The sequence below is a fragment of the Chelonoidis abingdonii genome, chromosome 6 (genome assembly GCF_003597395.2).
Source record: "Chelonoidis abingdonii isolate Lonesome George chromosome 6, CheloAbing_2.0, whole genome shotgun sequence".
Lineage (NCBI taxonomy): Eukaryota > Metazoa > Chordata > Testudines > Testudinidae > Chelonoidis > Chelonoidis abingdonii.
The window spans coordinates 11,271,292-11,291,046 of record NC_133774.1 but is presented as its reverse complement, the minus strand read 5'-3'; the positions used below and the strand labels follow the sequence as shown (position 1 = coordinate 11,291,046).

The 19,755-nt window shown below is 40.6% G+C and overlaps 1 protein-coding gene across 1 annotated transcript in view; it reads left to right on the top strand.

Moving 5' to 3' along the window:
• The window catches only part of SYT4 (synaptotagmin 4), a 50,200-nt gene extending 34,191 nt beyond the window's left edge, over positions 1–16,009 (top strand). The window contains exon 5 of the transcript XR_012656060.1: positions 15,997–16,009. The gene's annotated coding sequence lies outside the window, so the exon portion shown is untranslated. The remainder of the gene's footprint in view (positions 1–15,996) is intronic.
• Positions 16,010–19,755: the final 3,746 nt, after the last annotated feature.

Below are 19,755 nucleotides of genomic sequence, written 5' to 3'. Positions count from 1 at the left end.
TTGGCATCCCAAGTGGGGGGCTCCTGATGTGGTCTAGATTCACATGTAGGAAGATTACCCTGGAAGGATAGATAATACAGCTTGGGGCTATATTTCCTGCTCCACAGAGACTTTTCCACACAAGGAGTTCTCTGTCATAAATCATCTTTAAGAAGAATCCTGGAGCACTTAGACAAGGGAAGTCTCTGGTAGCATTCCTCCATTAGAGCTGCTCTGGAGGAGTGGGGTTGATGCTTGAAAAGATGCGCACAGAGAGCTGAGCAGGAAGGCACAGAGACTTCTTGTGGACAGCCCTGTTCTCACAATGATTACCCACAATCCAAATCTGGGGATGTCCCAGGTTCATGGGTGAGTCCTGAGGCTCTATCCAAAGCAGAGCAAACTCACCACCCATGACGGAATGATTGAGAATGAATTCTGCAAATGGATCCCTGAAGAGTTTTGCTATATCTTAGCAGTCTCTCATGGGTTTTAATGTGACAGGGAGCAATCCACTGCCAAGTAACTAAGGGAAGTAGGTCCTAGGGCAAGCCCTCCAATTTACATCTGCAAAAAGGGAGTCTAGGACATCAGCAGTTTTACAAAGATACCCCAAAGTGACATGATTGATTGAATCTACATTAAATATTGTTAGTAAGCATGTCTTAGTCTCCTAAAATGAGAATATTTTAATAGTAAATCAATTCTTAGTAGGATTGTCCAGCTGACAAAATGTACAGGACCTGAGATCAATCCAAACATTGTAGATCTGAAGGGTCAATTGAATGAAATCAATAAAGTTACACTCGCTTCATATTGAAGCAATGTCTTTTCAAGACCCCAATCCTGCAAAGAAAATCAGATAGGAACACCCCTGCAACTGAATGGAGTCCTATTAATGTCATATATGTGATATCATATATATAAGTAATATGTGCATGTGTTAGAACCTGGTCAAGTTCATTATTTGCTAAGCAAAGCTCGCATTTTCATTCTCTAGAAAAAATAGATCACAGCCTCCAACATGCCATGGTCTGAAATCAGAAATATATCTGTGATGCCACTATAATGATAAAGTTTAAGAAAATGGAATAGCTAGCAACAGCTGCAATATGAAAATAATCAGCCTTCAATCAGTAAGAATGATTTCACAGCAGGCTTTTATTATTCAGTTGTGAATGTTTTGAATAACATTTTTATTGGTGCAGGAAAAAAACAGAATTAAGCAATAAATAGCTTGTCAGAAACATTGTAGCATGTTTGATTAGGGTTACGTTATTACATACATACAAAAGAGATGGAATAACCTTTGGGAATTTTTCATGCACAGCAAGAGCACATTGCAATCCCTGACTGATTTCTTTTGGTTTTTGTTTTGTATATGCTCAATAATATAGAATGAATTATTTATGAAAAAATACATACTTGAAATAGTGACCTGAAACTTCAATACAGCCTTAAAAAAACAAGGTTCATCACCACAAACTAAGGACCCTATTCTGCTGCAATTGAAGGCAAAAGGAGTTTTGCTATGAATGCCAATGGGCGTCAGACTGAGTCCCATATAATGTATATTTACAATATGTATTTACTGTAACATGGCTCCTATGAGACAGCCAATTTAAATATGAAAATGAAAAGGGTTGCCAAATATTTGTGCAGCATAGCAGTCATAAAACAATGCAGACCCTGTGGTCGAGTATGTTTTAGAATTCATAGCAGCTAGTTTGCAGAGTGTTTTCAAAAAGCAGGGGAAGAATAACATAAGAGTTTATCTAATCCTACAAATAATCTTAAACTCTTTGGGGTAGGGACCATTCTTTCACAATGGGGTCTTCATCCATGGCTGGGTCTCCTAGGCCCTATTGCAATACAGTTAACAAACAAATACTAATTATAATAATAATAATAATAATAATTAATATATAGAAATGTATAAAAAGTAAGATTCTGCCACCATCAGTCATGGTGAGAAGTATCTTATTCCTTCAGTAATCCCATTGAAAGCACTTATTTGGTATCTTTTAACTCCTTTGTTATGCCTAGAACCAGAAGCTGAAGTTCTAAAATACAAGACTGACCTCCATTTCCTTGTTCCAAGAAGACTACCCAGGACCAGACTCTAATCTAAGTTATCCCACTCAGTTCAGTGGGGTTACTCTTGACTGACATGGCTGTAACTGAGAGAAGAATATAGCCCCTTGCGTAAAATACTTCTTATTAATTGTGGGGGATTTATCCTTATAATGCAGACATCAAATAGATATGTTACTCCTACAGTACAGTTCAAAAAGCATTGCACTGAAGATATATGGGTTTTAATGAGAATTCACTTGGGAAAAAAAATCTGTCATATAGGAGCAACCAATACAATAGAGTCTCCCCACTGGCAAAGATTTCCTTCCTTTTTACTCATGATGACTTTTTGCAACAGTGGTGTTGTGAAAGAGGACATCAGAATTTCCCTGGTGACATAGGTCCAGATTCTGATCCCATAACTCAGCCTGAGAAGCGTGATATGATTAGAATGCTGGAGCACATGATTTATGAGGCTAGGCTGAGGGAACTGGGATTATTTAGTCTGCAGAAGAGACGAGTGAGGGGGAATTTAATAGCTGCGTTCAACTATCTGAAAGGGGGTTCCAAAGAGGATGGATCTAGACTGTTCTCAGTGGTAGCAGATGAGAGAACAAGGAGTAATGGTCTCAAGTTGCAGTGGGGAGACATTTAGGTTGGGTATTAGGAAAAACTTTTTCACTAGGAGGGTAGCGAAGCACTGGAATGGGTTACCTAGGGAGGTGGTGGAATCTTCTTCCTTAGAGGTTTTCAAGGTCAGGATTGACAAAGCCCTGGCTGGGATGTTTTAGTTGGGGATTGTTCCTGCTTTGAGTAGGGGTTTGGACTAGATGACCTCCTTAGGTCCCTTCTAACCCTGATATTCTATGATTCTATGATACTTCGCACATAGTCCCAATGGCAATTTCTGAAGTAAAGTGCTAATCAGTGTGAATAATCCCACTGAAGCCAGTAGAACTAGTTCTGAAATAAGGCACTATTCAGTGTGAGTAAACTGAGGATTAGAATCTGCTCATAAAGTGGATTATTCCCAATGACAACTTCACAAACGCAACCACCTTCCTTTCTTAACTAAATCTATATGCAATCTTATTACCCTCTTGGACTTCACAGCTCTTAGGGTTTCTGCATCACTGTTGACATTTTTTCAGTTGATGGGGTTTTTTTATACATCATTAAATTTCAGACGATAACAATGATATTCAAGTTGAGGATGTTTGGATGCTGCTCAGGAAAGATATGTCCTGGAGCATTTTATAACACAGCACAATAGTTCATCATTCTGTTCCTTATTTCAAACAATGAGTTGCCTGAAGGAGGATACATGGCTCATAAAATTCTCAATGGACTAAAAGCAGGACCATCTGCTGAAGTCATCAGTGACTTGTTGGCTGAGCTTAGCAGCTGGGAAGCCATCAACTCATCAGCTCTTCTTTAATCAGCTAGGTGTCTGTGAAGTCACTGGGAATTATTCTAATCGATTCTCAGAGAGCTGAGATAATGAGAGCCTCTCCATTTTCAGCTGGCATCCTTGTTTTAACTCATTTCTCCACTTACCCAGCTTATTAGTTGTTTGGTTTTTTTGCCCTAAGTTCTTCTTTCCAAACTATTACACACTTGTTTATATTGCTTGGAGAGAACTGCAGTGCTGAATTGGAAAGTGCAAGGATTCATTGAAGCCTTGTTTCTAGGATCATTGATAAATGTTGTGGTTCCAATTCAGACATGTGCTTCTGACTAATATTCACTCATCTCATTTCACAGAGAGGCTGAGAAAGACAGAAAATGGAGGGATCAGTGTTGAGAAGAAGAACAATATTTTTGTTAGGGGAGAGGGTTGGTCTTCTGTTTAAAGCACTAGCCTGAGACTCTAGAGATGTTGGTTTAACTCTGATCTCTGCCATAGACTTCCTGATTGACTTTGGGCAATGTTTAGTGTATGTCTACCCTGAAATCAGAGGTGTGACTGCTGTGTGCGTAGGAGTATCCAAGCTAACTTTGATTTAACTAGCTTAAATAACAATAGCAGTGACACCACAAAAGCATGAGATAGTCTCTAAAGTACATATTAAGGGTCCTTTGCTGCCATAGCTTCAGTCTTACTGTTATTCAAGATAGTTAAATCAAAGCTAGCTTGCGTACATCCACATGTGCTGCACTCTCACCTCAGATACCAGTGTAGACATACCCAGAGTCTCTGTGCCAATCTTCTGCTTGCCTGTCCATTGCCTTTAATGGGCTTTGGTCCAAGCTTTAAGAAAACAAAAAAAGGAGATGGCTAGTGCCGAGCATACTTAAAATGAAAAAGTATGGCATCCCATGATATGTCTACAATGCAAAGAAAAACCTGCAGTACTGAATCTGAGCCCAGGTCAACTGTCTCGGGCTTGCATGGCCTATACCACAAAGCTAAACATAGCAGTGTAGATGTTTGGGCATGCATATTCACAGTGTATTAAAGGGAAATGTCAAATCTGATATGCTAAGAAAAGCAAAATCCTTACAACTTTCTCTCTTTACCTTGTTCTAAAAAATAAGCAGACAGACACAACAGAAGTTGCTCATTTGTGTGAAGCACAGAGAATAGACAATGTTACTTCAATTGAAGAGCATTCTAACATGCCTGGAGACTTACCTGCTCTTTAGAAGCCTCATCCAAAAGCCCACTGAAGTCAGTGGGCATCTTTCCTTTAACTTTGAGGGGCTTTGGACCAAGTCCACTATTGTCCATTGTACTGCACTGTTTAATATGCTTCAGCTGTGCTGAAGAGGGATGTATCATTACTGATGTGACAAATAGTATCTTCTGTCTCTGGTGGTAATTGACATAATTTAGACCAAGATACCTAAAAAAATACCAATGCTGTATAGTGTGACCAACTTTTGTGATTTTATTGCAAGTCACATGGTATTTGGCGTTCTTCTTCAAATCTAGCATCTGAAATCATGTAACTTCATAAGAAACTCAGTATTCCTTTATTTTTTAAAAGAAACTTTTAAAAGCCATCGTGCTTGTGGAGAATAACCTCAAAAGGTGACCTTATTGCACTCTAAATGCTCAAAAGGACTCAAAATCTATCATAGAACAAAACACCTCATGATTATTTCAGGGGCTGACTCATGATTCATGGACTTGTCACTATCATTTATAGTCATTTTCAAATATGAAAGGGATTGCAAAGCTGGACAACTCTTGGACTGGAAAAAAATTGAATTTCAAGTTACCTGGCTCTAGACATACTCATACTGAGAACTGGCAGGTAAGATTCCCCGGGGAAAAAACATCTATGGGATAACAGAGTTCAGGGAAGCTGGCATTTTCTCAAGAAGACAATATTAAAGGTACAACTGCAAACTATCTCGTGAGAAGGAAAGGTAGGAAGATGAATAAGTGGCTGGTATAGCTGCATAAGAAGCTCTTTAATGACCTGAAAATCAAAAAAGGGGAAACATGGACAAAATGCTACGGAGGAATTTAAAAGAATAGCACAAGCATACAGAGAAAAAATCAGAAAGGCTAAAATACAAAATCAGTTATACTTAGCATGGGACTTAAAAGCTGATAAGAAGTTTTAATGAATACATTAGGAGCAAGAAAATTATTAAGGATACCGTATGTGCACTACTTAGGGGAGGGGAATTAATAACATATGACATTAAGGGCAGGTCTACATTATGGGTTTAAGTGAACCTAAGTTATGCAACTCCAGCTACATCAATAAAGTAGTCAGAGTCGACATAGCTTAGCTTGACCTGTTGCAGTGTCTACACCATGCTGGGTTGACAAGAGAATCTCTCCCATCGACTTATCTTATGCTTTTTGTTCAGGCGGACTACCGGAGTCAACATGAGCACTATTGGTGGTTGATTTAGCGAGCCTTCACTAGACCTGCTAAATCAATCCCCAATGGATCATTTGCCTCATTGTCGATCCACAGTAAGTGTAGACAAGTCCTGGCAAAGATGAGGCATTTAATGCCTATTTTCTTCAGTCTTCACTAAAAATGTTCATGATGATCAGAGCCTTAGCACAATTGATATTAACAACAGGGTGGAATGAATGTAACCCAGAATAGGGAAAGAGCAGATTAAAGAATATTTAGATAAATTAGCTGTATTTAAGTTGACAGGCCCTAATGATATTCACCTTAGGTTACTAAAGGAATGAGCTGAAGCAATCTCAGAACCGTTAGCAGTTAACTTTGAGAACTAGCAGTAGATGGATGAGGTCCAAAGCACTTTGAGGAGAGGAAAGTGATCAGGAACAGTTAGCATGGATTCACCAAGGGCATGTCATGCCTGACTAACCTAATTGCCTTCTATGAGGAGATAACTGGCTCTGTGGATGAGGGGAAAGCTTTAGCAAAGCTTTTGATAGGGTCTCCCATAGTATTCTCGTAAGCAAGTTAAAGAAGTATGGGCTTGATGAATAGACTATAAAGTAGACAGAAAGCTGGCTAGATCATCAGGCTCAACGGGTAGTGATCAATGGCTCCATGTCTAGTTGGCAGGCAGTATCAAGTGAAGTGTCACAAGGGTCAGTCCTGGGGCCTGTTTTGTTGAACAGCTTCACTAATGATCTGGAGGATGGCGTGGATTGCACTCTCAGCAAGTTTGCAGATGACACTAATCTGAGAGGAGTGCTAGATGCGCTGGAGAATAGGGATAGGATACAGAGGGACCTAGACTAATTAGAGGATTGGGCCAAAATAAATCTGATGAGGTTCAACAAGGACAGATACAGAGTCCTGCACTTAGGATGGAAGAATCCCATGCAGTGCTACAGACTAGAGACCAAGTGGCTAGGCAGCAATTCTGCAGAAAAGGACCTAGGGGTTACAGTGGATGAGAAGCTGGATGTGAGTCAAACGTATGGCCTTGTTGCCAAGAAGGCTAATGGCATTTGGGGCTGTATAAGTAGGAGCATTGTCTTCACATCAAGGGATGTTGGTGTGGCCTCATCTGGAGTACTGTATCCAGCTCTGGGCCCCACACTATGAGAAGTATGTGAAAAAATTGGAAAGAGTCCAGCAGCGGGCAATAAAAATGATTAGGGGACTGGAAAACATAACTTATGAGAAAAAGCTGAGAGAACTGAAATTATTTAGTCTGCAGAAGAGAAGAAGGAGGGGGCGATTTGATAGCTGCTTTCAACTACCTAAAAGAGGGTTCCAAAGATGATGGAGCTAGACTGTTCTCAGTGGTACCAGATGACAGAACAAGGAGTAATGGTCTCAAGTAGCAATAAGGGAGATTTAGGTTGGATATTAGGGAAAAAAAACATTTTAATTTGGAGGGTGGTGAAGCACTGGAATGAGTAACTTAGGGAGGTGGTGGAATCTCCCTCCTGTTAAGGTCAGGTTTGACAAAGCCCTGGCTAGGATAATTTAGTTGGGGATTAGGTCCTGCTTTGAGCAGGGGGTTGGACTAGATGACCTTCTGAGGTACCTCCGAACCCTGATATTCTATGATTCTATGATTCAAAGATATAATCCTGTCTTTAAAAGGGGGAACAAAAAGGACCTGGGGAATTATAGACCAGTCTAACTTCAGTAGCTGGAAAGATACTGGAATAAATTACTAGGCAATCAATTTGTGAGCACTTAGAGGACAATAGGATTGTAAGGAAAAGCCAACATGGATTTTTAAGAGGAAATCATGCCAAACCCACCTAATTTCCTTCTTTGATGGGGTTACTGGCCTAGGGAAAAGGGAGGAAGCAGTAGATGTGATATATCTTGATTTTAGTAAGGCTATTGACAAAGTCCCTCATGACATTCTCATAAACTAGGGAAATATGGTCTAGGTCAAATTAATAAAGTCGATGCACCACCATCTAGAACACTGTAGTCGAAGAGGAGTTATCCATGATTTGCTGTCAAGATGAGAGGATGTATCTAATCGGGTCCCTCAGGAGTCTCTGTCCTGGGTCTGGTACTATTCTATATTTTACTTAATGACTTAGATAGTGAAGTGGAGAGACTGCTTGTAAAATATGTGAATGACACCAACCTGGAGGGATTGTAAGCACTTTGGGGGACAGGAATAGAATTCAAAATAACTCTAATCAAAGTGATGAAATTCAATAAAGACAAATGCAAAGTACTACACTTAGGAAGGACAAATCAAATGCACAACTACAAAATGAGGAATAACTGGCTAGACTGAAAAGAACTGGGGTTATGGTGGATCCCGAATTGTACCTGAGCCAGCAATGTGATGCAGTTGTGAAAAAGGCTAATATTCTGGAAAATATTAACAAGAATGTTGTGTGTAAGACATGGGAGATAATTGTCCCACTCTACTTGACACTAATGAGGTCTCATCTGGAGAGAATCCGGAAGAGAACAATGACAACAATGAAAGGTAAATGATAAACAATAAAATATTTAGAAAACTTGACCTTTGACCTTAAAAACTGGGTATGTTTAACCTTGAGAAAAGAAGACTGGGGGGGGGGACTTGATAGTCTTCAAATATGTTAAACGCTGTTATAAAGAGATGCTGATCAATTGTTGTCCATGTCCACTGACAAAGTAATGGGCTTACTCAGCAGCAAGGGAGATTTAGATTAGATATTAAGAAACAACTGTCTAACTTTAAAGATAGTTAAGTACGGGTGTAAATTACCAAAGGAGGTTGTGGAATCCCAGCTCTTTTTTAAAAGATTATGTTAAACAAACACCGTCAGGGATGGTCTAGATACATTTGGTCTTGCCTCAGGATGGGGGATGAGCTAGATGACCTCTCAAGGTCCCTTCCAGCCCTACATTTCTATGATTCCATATTTTATTTATGGTTTATATTAAATTGTACTGCTGCACTTATGATATGTTTTTAAGTTATGTCAACAGTACCTGAAAAATATGGGAAGACATGCTTTTTTAGGATTTCTATAAATCCAAATATATAATAAATATATGTAACTAACGCCTGTTGAGGAGCAAAATATATACATTAACTTCTATATCTGATCTCTGGGGGATTTCATATCCTGAAACAGCCATCTCTCGCTAGGTGAAAATCAGCTGTGATAAGTTAAGGCACTGAAACCTGAAGTGTGTTAACAGATTTGGGTTGCTCGCATGGACCCAGATTCACAAAAGGACATAGGCATTGCAACACTGAGCATTCCAGCACCTAATTTTTAGATTCTTAGACACCCAATGGAGTCCACAAACATCGGATTAGGCGCCTGTACTCCCAATACAATACATGGGAGGAGATAGCTACCTGAAAATGGAATCCACAAAAAACTACATGCTGAGCAAGGAGCTGCCTAACCTAGCCAACAGCAGATGCAATGAAACAGGTATGCCTTAACCCCCCTGTTTCACTGAGTTAGATGCCTCAATCCAGCTGGAGGAAGGGGGCTATCACTGCTTGAGATCTATAGCTGGGAACTCTCTCCTGGCACCGCCCCTACTCTACTACTTACCTCAAGGCCACACACCTGCCTCACCCCACCTCTTCCCATCCACGCTCCAGCCCGTCCCTTCCCACTCCATTCTGCTGCCTCCCCTGACCGCACCACATCCTTGCTCCTCCCACCTCCACTCCCAGCCTCCTGCACGCTGCAAAACAACTGATTGTGATAGCAGGAGGTGCAGGGCAGGAGGATAAGGTGCTGATCATTGGGGCCCGCCGGTGGGCAGAAGGCACTGGGGAGAGAGGGGAGGTGTTGATAGGTGGTCTGCCAGTGAGTGCTCAGCACTCACTGTCTTTTCCCTGTGGGTGCTCCAGCCCCAGAGCATCCACAGAGTTGGTGCATATGGCTTTCCTCATAACCTTTTGCCCAGTGGTTGGAGAATTCATCCTGGATGTGGCTCAGTTCCCCCCTCTGCTTGATGAAGGAAAAGGATTTGAATAGGGTTTTCTACCTGAGTGCCTGACCCCTGGACTACAAAGACTTTCTCATTTGCTGTCTTGATGGATATTTAATTATTTTATGTTAAGTGAAATAAATTCAACAGACTCAGACGGACCTTGTTATGGGGCAGCTGCCCCTCACTGGCAGAAAAGGGGTTAAAAGCAGCCCTAGGGAGGCAGTGCCAGGAGCAGCCAATCAGAGGAGGGCTGAAGGGAGCAGCCAATCAGGGCCAAGTAGGCCCATATAAAAAGGGTGCTACGAGGCAGAGGAAGGCAGTTTCTTCTGGGAGCCCTGGGGGGAATGATTGTGTCACCAAAGGGCCAAGAAAACTGCCATCACCATGGACAAAGCAGTGCTGCCAAGAGGGGCTAAGGAAGCCAGAGACAGCTCCTAGCTAGTTGCAGACTGAGGCCCTGATACAAATGTAAAGAGTGTGCTGGAACCACTGTGGACTGCAGTTTGCCATTGACAGGCTGTGGCTGAAGGTCCCCTGGAAGTGGGGAGCACAGTGTGTGGCATAGCTGGAGGAGTGTGTCATGGAAGAGAACACATGGTCTTTGGAGAGACATGGGTCCAAGAGCAGGAGTCATAGTAGCACTGTACCGCCTGAAGGGGGTGCCCTCAACCACAGAGCTAATTCCCAAGACAGGCTGAGGAGGTGCCAGAATGGTGAGTGGACCCTGTTTATAGGCCTATTTTGAAGATTGTGTAGGCTTACGAAATCCTGTTTCTTTCTCAGGGAACTGAACCAGGGTCTCCTATATCCCAACAGAGTTCCTTAACCACTAGGCTAAAGGTTATAAGGGAATCATATCAGAGTTGGAAGGGACCTTAGGAAGTCATCTAGTCCAACCTCCTGCTCAAAGCAGGACCAATCTCCAGGCAGATTTTTACTCTAGTTTCCTAAATGGCCCCCTCAACGATTAAATTCATAACCCTGGGTTTAGCAAGCCAATGCTCAAACCACTGAGCCATCCCTCTCCCTCTGCACCCAGCTATCCCTCCCCTATCCCAGGTTTACCATTTCCTCCTAATCCCAGATGCTGGTTCTGAGCACCCCATCTGATCAGGATCTATAAAGTGAGATGGGCAAAGCAACAGCTATTTTTACCTGGTTTGAGGATTACACTGGGGTTTAGGTGTGACATGAGTCTGGACATCTGCCTGAGGCAGCACTGTGCACGCCTCATAAAGAAAGTTAAGCACCTAGGAAATCCCCTAGAGTTCCTAATACTCAGCCTATTGTTCAGGTATTTATTTGGTGCTGGTGTAATGTTTTGTTCAAGATGCCACAGGGCTACCTGTTGGTGTACGTGAATAAACTGGATTTGTTTTATATGATTTGGGCCCATTCCAAATCATTAAGCTCTGTAGCTAGTAGAGATGAGTAATACTTAGGGCAGCCCTTGGTTTGAAGAGCCAGCTCCTCATAAAAGAAGGAAAAAATCAATTTCATTACATGGATTGGAAAAGGCATTGTTTTTCTTTATCAGAGAAGAGGATGTCAGTGTAATTTCATAAAGTGGGACCTTGCCTTGAGTTATGAAGCCTGGAGTTTGCTGCTTGTTTTTAATGCAGTTGTTTTTTCCTCCTAGCAACTCTGGAATGCAATATGATCACGCTAAGTGCAGTAAGCCTAGCCTATGTTCAGTAAGAATTAATCACACTATGCAATACAGAACCCTGTTTTCTGTGTCTCTTCATGCTACGCACACACACTAGTTTAAACTGCACACAGTATTCTAGATGAGGTCTCACCAGTGGCTTGTATAATGGTACTAACACCTCTTTATCTCTACTGGAAATACCTAGCCTGATGTATCCCAACACTGCATTAGCTTTTTTCAGAGCCACATTACATTGAGGGCTCATAGTCATCCTTTGATCAATCAATACACCCAGATCTCTTTTCTCCTCTGTCATTTCCAACTGTTAAGTACTCATATTATAGCAAAAAAATATTGTTAGTCCCTAAATGAATAACATTGCACTTTGCAGTATTAAATTACATCCCATTTTTACTACTCTAGTTTACAAGGTCATCCAGATCTTCTTGTATGATATTCTGGTCCTCCTCTTCCGTTCCCAGGATAATAAACTGAGTTTCCTTCAGTTTAGTAATTGTGGTTCTTTAAAAACTGAAATCTTGTCTGTTCTTCTTGAAAACATTCAAGATCCCATAAGAGTGGGAGTTTACCCAGGTGTCATTGGCCAAAGTCCATCTGACTTCCCCCTATACTTTGAAGTAGTTTGTTCTGCACTGGTTCTCTTCTGGGTATTATCATTATGAAGGAAGCCAATGATGTCATGAATGTAATTAATGGGATCTAAGGAAATAGGCATATAGTTTGTAAAAATGTCATGAATTTGATGTAGGGTATGACTGACTAATTTTGTGGTGAATGTGATACTGGCAAAATATGAACTTTCTTCTATTTTTGTGGAAAAAGAGTTTTTTGATAAACACAATGGCACCTTTCCATCTGAGAATTCTGCTTTCTGTTTTCACCACACCAGCCACAAAACTGGAAAGTTAAAACTGGAAAAAGGGAGTGAATGTTTGTAGAGGTTGGAGTGACAGGACTGGCCAATAATCACTTGGCTAATTTCTCTCTGCCATTCTCTTGCTGTGTTACATCTGGTAAGTCATTTAGGTCTGTCAGTTTGGTCCTTATCTTTCATAAGTGGCCTCAGATTTCAGGTGCCAATTTAAGGTGAATCCCTATTTTAATCATGCAGGGCGAGAGTCCATTTTTGCAAATAGTAGTCTTATATTCTTTCAATCTTAGTTTATTCACCAGTAAAATTAATGACACCTAACTTTTAGTGGTATGTTAAAATGCTCTTGGATCCAAAGATCAGACAGTACTGGAAGCCAAATTATAATTATAAATATTGAAGACAGGGTTGTCACAAAACTAGGGGGGGGACGTTTTTTCTTACTGCCTTTTAGGTATGTTTTCAGTCTGGTAAATAGATAGCAGTTTCTTTTGATGGGATAGAAGTGGGTGGAGGAGGGTCAGCATCTACAGAAGTAGGTCTTTTAAAATGAAATGGAAATAAACTGCAGTTCTTAGGTCAGAAAGTGTCTCTTTTCACATATTACTTTGGACATGTCACATTATATTATGTCAAACATGCCACACTGTGTGCGATATGGTGCTGTGACTAATGCAGAAAAATGTGAAACATCACATCATGAGGTGTCAGAAAAAAATCCAGTTTGTGTTCTCTAACTCATTCCTCATCCAGCCAATGTCTTTCTTCAGTAATTTTCATGCTATGTGTTATATTCATGGATTCCTGTGCCAGAAGTGACCATTGTGATCATCCACTCGGACCTCCTCTATAACAAAGGCCATAGAACCTCCCCAGAATAATTCCTACAGCAGATCTTTCGTCAAAACATCCAATCTTGATTAAAAATTGCCAGTGATGGAGAATTCACCATGATCCTTGATAAGTTGTTTCAATGGTTCAATACACTCTCTGTTAAAAATGAACCCCTTATTTCCAGTGTGAATTTATCTAGCTTCAACTTCCAGCCATTGGATCATGTTATATCTTTTTCTAATGGATTGATGAACTGATTATCTTGTTCCCAATGTTACTTCTAGACTGTAATCAAGTCACCCCCTAACCTTACCTTAAATAGCTAAATATATTGGGGTCCATGAGTCTATTACTATAAGGATAGTGAGGCAGTGATAGAACTATAAGGTTCTTCTCTGAACCATCTACAAATTTGTCAACATGCTTCTTGATTTGTGGACACGAGAACTAGACGAAGTGTTCCAGCAGCAGTCACGCCAGTGCCAAATACAGAGATAAAATAACTTTTCTGCTTCTACTTAAGATTCCCCTGTTTATGAACCCAAGGATTGTGTTAGTTCTTTTATCTATGGAATCGCATCAAGAGATCAGATTCAGATTATCCACACCCACTCTCAGCACCAAATCTTTTTCAGAGTCACTGCTTCCCAGGATAGTCTCTTCTCCTGTAAGTATGGCCTACATTCTTCATTCCATTTACATTTAGCCATATTAAAATGCATTTTTTTTTGCTCGTGCCTAGCTTACCAAGCAATCTAGATCTCTCTGTATCAGTGACCTGTCACCTTCATTATTTACCACTCCCCCAATTCTTGTCCTCTGCAAATTTTATCAATGTTGACTTTATGATTTTGATTTTGTTTTCTTCCAGATAATTGATAAAAAGGTTGAACAGCATAGGACCAACAACCTTGCAGAACCCCACAAGAAATACACCTGTTTGTGGATGATTCCCTAGTTATACTTACATTTTGAGATTTGTAAAAGAAGCAAAGAATCCTGTGGCACCTTATAGACTAACAGACGTTTTGTAGCATGAGCTTTTGTGGGTGAATACCCACTTCGTCAGATGCATGTGAGGACCCACGAAAACTCATGCTCCAAAACGTCTGTTAGTCTATAAGGTGCCACAGGATTCTTTGCTGCTTTTACAGATCCAGACTAACACAGCTACCCCTCTGATTTTGAGACCAATCAGTTAGCCAGCCTTTAATATGTGCCATGTTAATTTTATGTCATTCTAGTTTTTTTAATCAAAATATCATGTGATACCTAGTCAAATACGTTTCAGAAGTCTACGTATATTGTACAGCACTATTCCTTTTGTTAACCAAACTTGTAATCTCAACTAAAAAGATCTTAAGTTACTTTGACAAGATCTTTATTCCATAAATCCATGTTGATGTGAATTTATATTACCCTACTTTAATTCTTTATTAAATCTTAGAATCATAGAATATCAGGGTTGGAGAGGACCTCAGGTGGTCTAGTCCAACTCCCTGCTCAAAGCAGGACCAATTCCCAACTAAATCATTCCAGCCAGGGCTTTGTCAAGCCTGACCTTAAAAACCTCTAAGGAAGGATTCCACCACCTTTTTAGGTAACTCATCTTGTGTCAGCCACTCTATTATCTTGCATTGGATCAATGTCAGACTGACCGTGTATAACTTCCTAGCCCTTGGTTGTGGATCACCAGAGAGGAGCCCAGAGGTCAATTAGTCCACAGAGCTGGAGACTTCTTTTTTTTTTTCTGGGTCCTATGATCATAAGGCTTGATTCTCCTTCTGCTGACACTCGTTTTGCAAGTCATACCATGAAACTCTGTCAAACATCACCTTCAACATGGGAAAGAGACAGAAGGTGACATTAAAAGGGCAGCAGTCAGAGTGCAGGTTTCCCTGTGGATGAACCTTTATGTAGTGCAGACACTCATATGTTTCAATAACCACAAAAGCTCTCCTGGTAGAAGTTCTAACTCCTGATAGGTCCAGCCACGCTGGTTGGATCAAAAGGTAGGGACAAGATGAAAAGCAGTCCATTGGCCCACCAAGGTGGGAGCTGAATGATAGGCCAACAACCAGTCCCCATTAAATAAATAAATATTATAGAAACACAGCAAAGTAAGCCCTTCTGCAAACAGTATGATAGCCAGGGATAGTGGAGCTTTGTTCATTCCCTAAACAGCAACTAATGGCACAGGAAAGATTCAAATTCAGAGTGTGCCAAGGGAACAAGTTGATCCTCACTTTTATTTGAGATCAAGAAGCCTATTGTTTCAAAATTTGGTTGCCTTTGCTGATGACACAGAATAGAAGGGTAGCAAAAGAGAAAACCAACTCAAATCGATTTCTGTGTACTTGGCTTCTGGGCTGAGAAGTAGCTCGTGCAGTTGGAGTAATAAGGAAGTGTATATTAATAAAACTAGAATATAAAATAATCACAATGCAAATTATCTCTGAATGGAACCACAACAGAGAGCACAGACCAGGGGCTTAAAAAAAAACTTGGAGGGGATTATGGACAATGAACTAAAACCATCTGCTAAAAGATTGGCACCAGAAACAGGCACAAATCCATTAGCAGAAGTGCAAATAGTGGCATTACATGAATTGGGAGAAGTTATCCTGGCAATACATAAAGCCTAACCAAGCCAGACTTGGAATTTTGCATGCAGTTATACATGAGGAAGATTGGTGAACATGAGAAAGTGCAGAGTCCCAAAGTTTTACTTGTTGGAGTTTATGTGTGTGAGGGTAAGGATTGTAAGAACTGCCCTGTGTAACTTCAACTGAAAAATAAGAACAAGATAGTAATTAAAGAGGAAGAGCATCAAGGATTGAAGATTGTTTAGGGAAAAGGTATGTAAATTTTAAGCAGGATTTATTTACATGGGCCCAAATCCTCTTCTCCTGTCACAGGTACTTAAAGGCCACTGAAACAAGAGAACCAATATAGTTCCCCTGTGAGTGTGATACATTCCTTGCAGGAAATCTGCATTCTATGCTCTGTGAAACACAATTCCATTAACTACCCTGTGCTGCTGAGTATACTGACTCTTTGAGGTTATGAGAGGGGCAGGGTTAGAGGATCTTCATGCCAATCCTCCCACCCCTTCCCACTTACAGCAGGCTTAATAGGCCATGGAGGCTACTTAAGCTCCACTGTCATTCCCTGGTCTTGGTAAAAAGATTCCTTCCCATGTCTCTCCAATATCCAGACAATTTGCTTGGGCTAGATGCTGGGGAGGGAAGAATTTGACTGATGTGATGTAAATATTGGAAGATACTATTGGTATTGACAACATTAAGTTCTGAGTGCCAGCTCAAGAGGGAGCTTCTTCAATCCGCAAATTGTTGGCTAGAAATCTGAAAGAAAAAACAAGGTGTTTTGCCACATTCTGCTGCAACCTGCTTCCCTTTAGACTGGAAATTTTACAAGAGAATATTTTTACGGCATTCTGGCACTTACTGTTTCCACCATACCAGGCAGTGAAGAGATGTATGAAAATAAATAGTAAATAAGGCTGGAATTTTGAAAGGATCCAGTGAATTTCAAAGGGATAGGGGGCACCGAACTCACTAAGGTTCAGATTTTCAGATGAGATTTTTCTTTTTAATAACATCAAGCATTACAGAACCTTAAAAATGTGGTTTCAACACACCAGCAGCCTAGCCATTATAGCATTCTTAACAGGCAGAGAGAGCATATTGGTTACTCCAATGATGCCTCTGAGTAGTGGCTTGACAAGTTACAACATGATTGTCAGGCAAAGAGTAGTGTACTCATGAGCTTTTGCAACACAGCCTGGAAGGGGATTGTTCACTAGAGTTTGGATTGCTGGTAAGATGTTTAGCTGCTGCAGCTCTAATTGTGCCAATAGCACAAAGCGTATTTTACTTTTACACTATAAATAAAGAAGAAAGACATTCTAAACTATTGGGAGAAGCATTAGAGGACTCTAAATTGAGAACCTGGGCTATTAAATCTGCTGCGGTATTGACTTTGGCAATACAGTTTTATAAATATTTTATCAGGTTTTTTGTTTGTTTGGTTTTTGTTCTAGTGCTTTGAGGAATTACTTGCAGAAATGCTGTAAAATGACGGCTAGCAGTCCATCAAACTGAACGGAATGTAGGAAACAATAAAAGTTTAGCGGAAGTTTGTGTGGGAAGTAAACTCAAACACAAGGGTCTTGCCATAAGGCCACCAAGGTATGAATTTCTTTTTGGAAATACCATTGATAAGAAAATGGCAGGAAAGGTCTTTGTGTTTTAAAGAATGCCTGGTTAGTGAGGACTGTGAGGCAGTCCAGTTTCACAGAATTGAATGTTCTTTTAGGAAAAAAAAAAGTATATAAGTGGAAATTTCTATTTCATTCACAATTTGGGGTTTTGTTTTTTCTTATTACAAATAGTAGACCCCTCCTCCACCCCTTTGCCACTGGAAAAAGGGGAGCGGAAAAATTCAAAGTTTTCTACTTTGATATTTTGCTACAGGAAAAAGGCATCATTTTCTGGGGGAAACAATTACCAGTTATCAACCAGCTCTAATAATAAATCAAGCTGTAGAACTAGAAGGGGCTTCAGGGTCACTGAATCCATACTGCTTGTGATGGTGTATATAACCTCCCCACCCCATTGTTACTGAAAGGGTTGAAGGGAGCTGGAGAGCAAAATTAGGACACCTGGTGGCAATTACAGGGCATCAGTTAAGGATGAGAACCATCTGGGGAGGAGCTAGGTGGCTAATATAAAAGAAGGACTTGAGAGAAGATGGGGGAGGGGGAAAGAGAATGAGGGGTTAGGAGTCTTGGTACTGTTTCTAGGTTACCAAGGGAAAGTAGGCCGTGAGTTTCTATCCCAAGAATGGATCTCTGGAAACAGGGATGCCACAGGAACATTGCAAGCTCCTGTGGTGAGTCTGGACAAAAGTGCAAGACCCCAGACAAGCAGTCTTGGGGTCAGGTTTCTGAAAAAAGTGACACAGAGAGCATTGGGAGAGGCCAACAGGAGCTAGACCTCCAGGGAGAAAACTTTGGTAGCTTTTGCTTGGTACAAGAGCCAGAAAGAATTCTGCAGAGCCCAGTAAGGGGGGAAAGAGCCTAGAGATAGGAAGTAGTCCACAGAAGCAGCAAACAGAAGCAGCGGACCATAGTTGCTTGCCATTGGGTACCTGGACTGGAACACAGAGAAGAGGGAAGGCTTCAATTTCCTCCTGAGGAAGTTGATGTGAAAGTCCTTTGCTATAAGGGCTGTAAGGACCACTGAACCAAGAGTCAGGCCAAAGACCTGGTGTACAGCACTGGATTATTGTTTTGTATGATTGTTACCTCAGAAAGGGTTGCACGAAAGTCACATGACATAATCTGGAAAACAATGTTATACAGATATAAATAAGGGTTGGATTTGGCATGTGGGAATTTTATTATGGAGGATGATACATGACCAAGAAAGAATTTAACTTAAGTCTCAGGACCAAATTTAGTTGACAGGGGAGGAATCAGAAAGGAAGGAATCATTAGTCCATGGAGCTTCAGTACCTCTTATACAGACTGGAATTGAATTAGAAACCTCCAGTTTTCAGGATTCCATGTCACAATCCTGTTGTACAGTTAGTGGCTAGACTCTGACATGGTACATCTAAGGTAATTGACCTGAGTGGTGATCTAATACTCTACAGTAAAAGGGGAAAAAAATTTGAATGAGTCTATGGATGCAGGTTCAAAGCCCTCACGGAGGAAAGGATTTGGTCAAATGTTTTCTTAGAGAAAAAAAAACTAAATGTTTTTTCCCTGTCCAATTTTGTGAAAGTTGCTGGTACAAAGCATAACAGAATAAAAAATGAGCCATAGTTATTGCAGTTGAACTAAGACGGAGAGTAAGAGTTTATCACCAAAGGAGAGAAGAGTTTAATTTATGTTTGAGAGAAAAGGCTGACTTAAAGGGAGTAGCATTTTTAGTGTGGGAGAAGGTAGATGTTCCATGACTTGCCACGAACCAGTGAACAGCAGATTAATCTACATCCATCTATCAGGAAGACTGATGAATCCCTGTTGCTAGTGAATGCCAGGTCCTTTTTCATCCAAAGGGTTGTCTTTGTGATGTGCCTTTTATGGCTCTCCAACTTTCCAAGGTTACTCTATTTATGGTAGATAATAATTTGCCAATTCTACTGCTGTTACTGAAAATAACATTCATCCTACTCTCATGTTGCAAGCTAATAGCCATCAGTATCCAGTAGGGATACCTCTAACTATTGGAGATAGACTGGGGTGTGGAACTCCTTCCAAAGGTAACCTTATTTGCTATTTAGATTACAGTCCAGTAGTCTTGTGTGGAGATGACAATGGATATGGACCATATTGTTATGATAACTGGAACAAATTATTTTTATATTTAAATTATTTCAAAGGGATAATGAAAGTTATCTGTTAAAAGCCATTTTTCACTTATGTGTTTGCCACTTGCATGAGTTTGAAGCTATCTCTGACATTTACC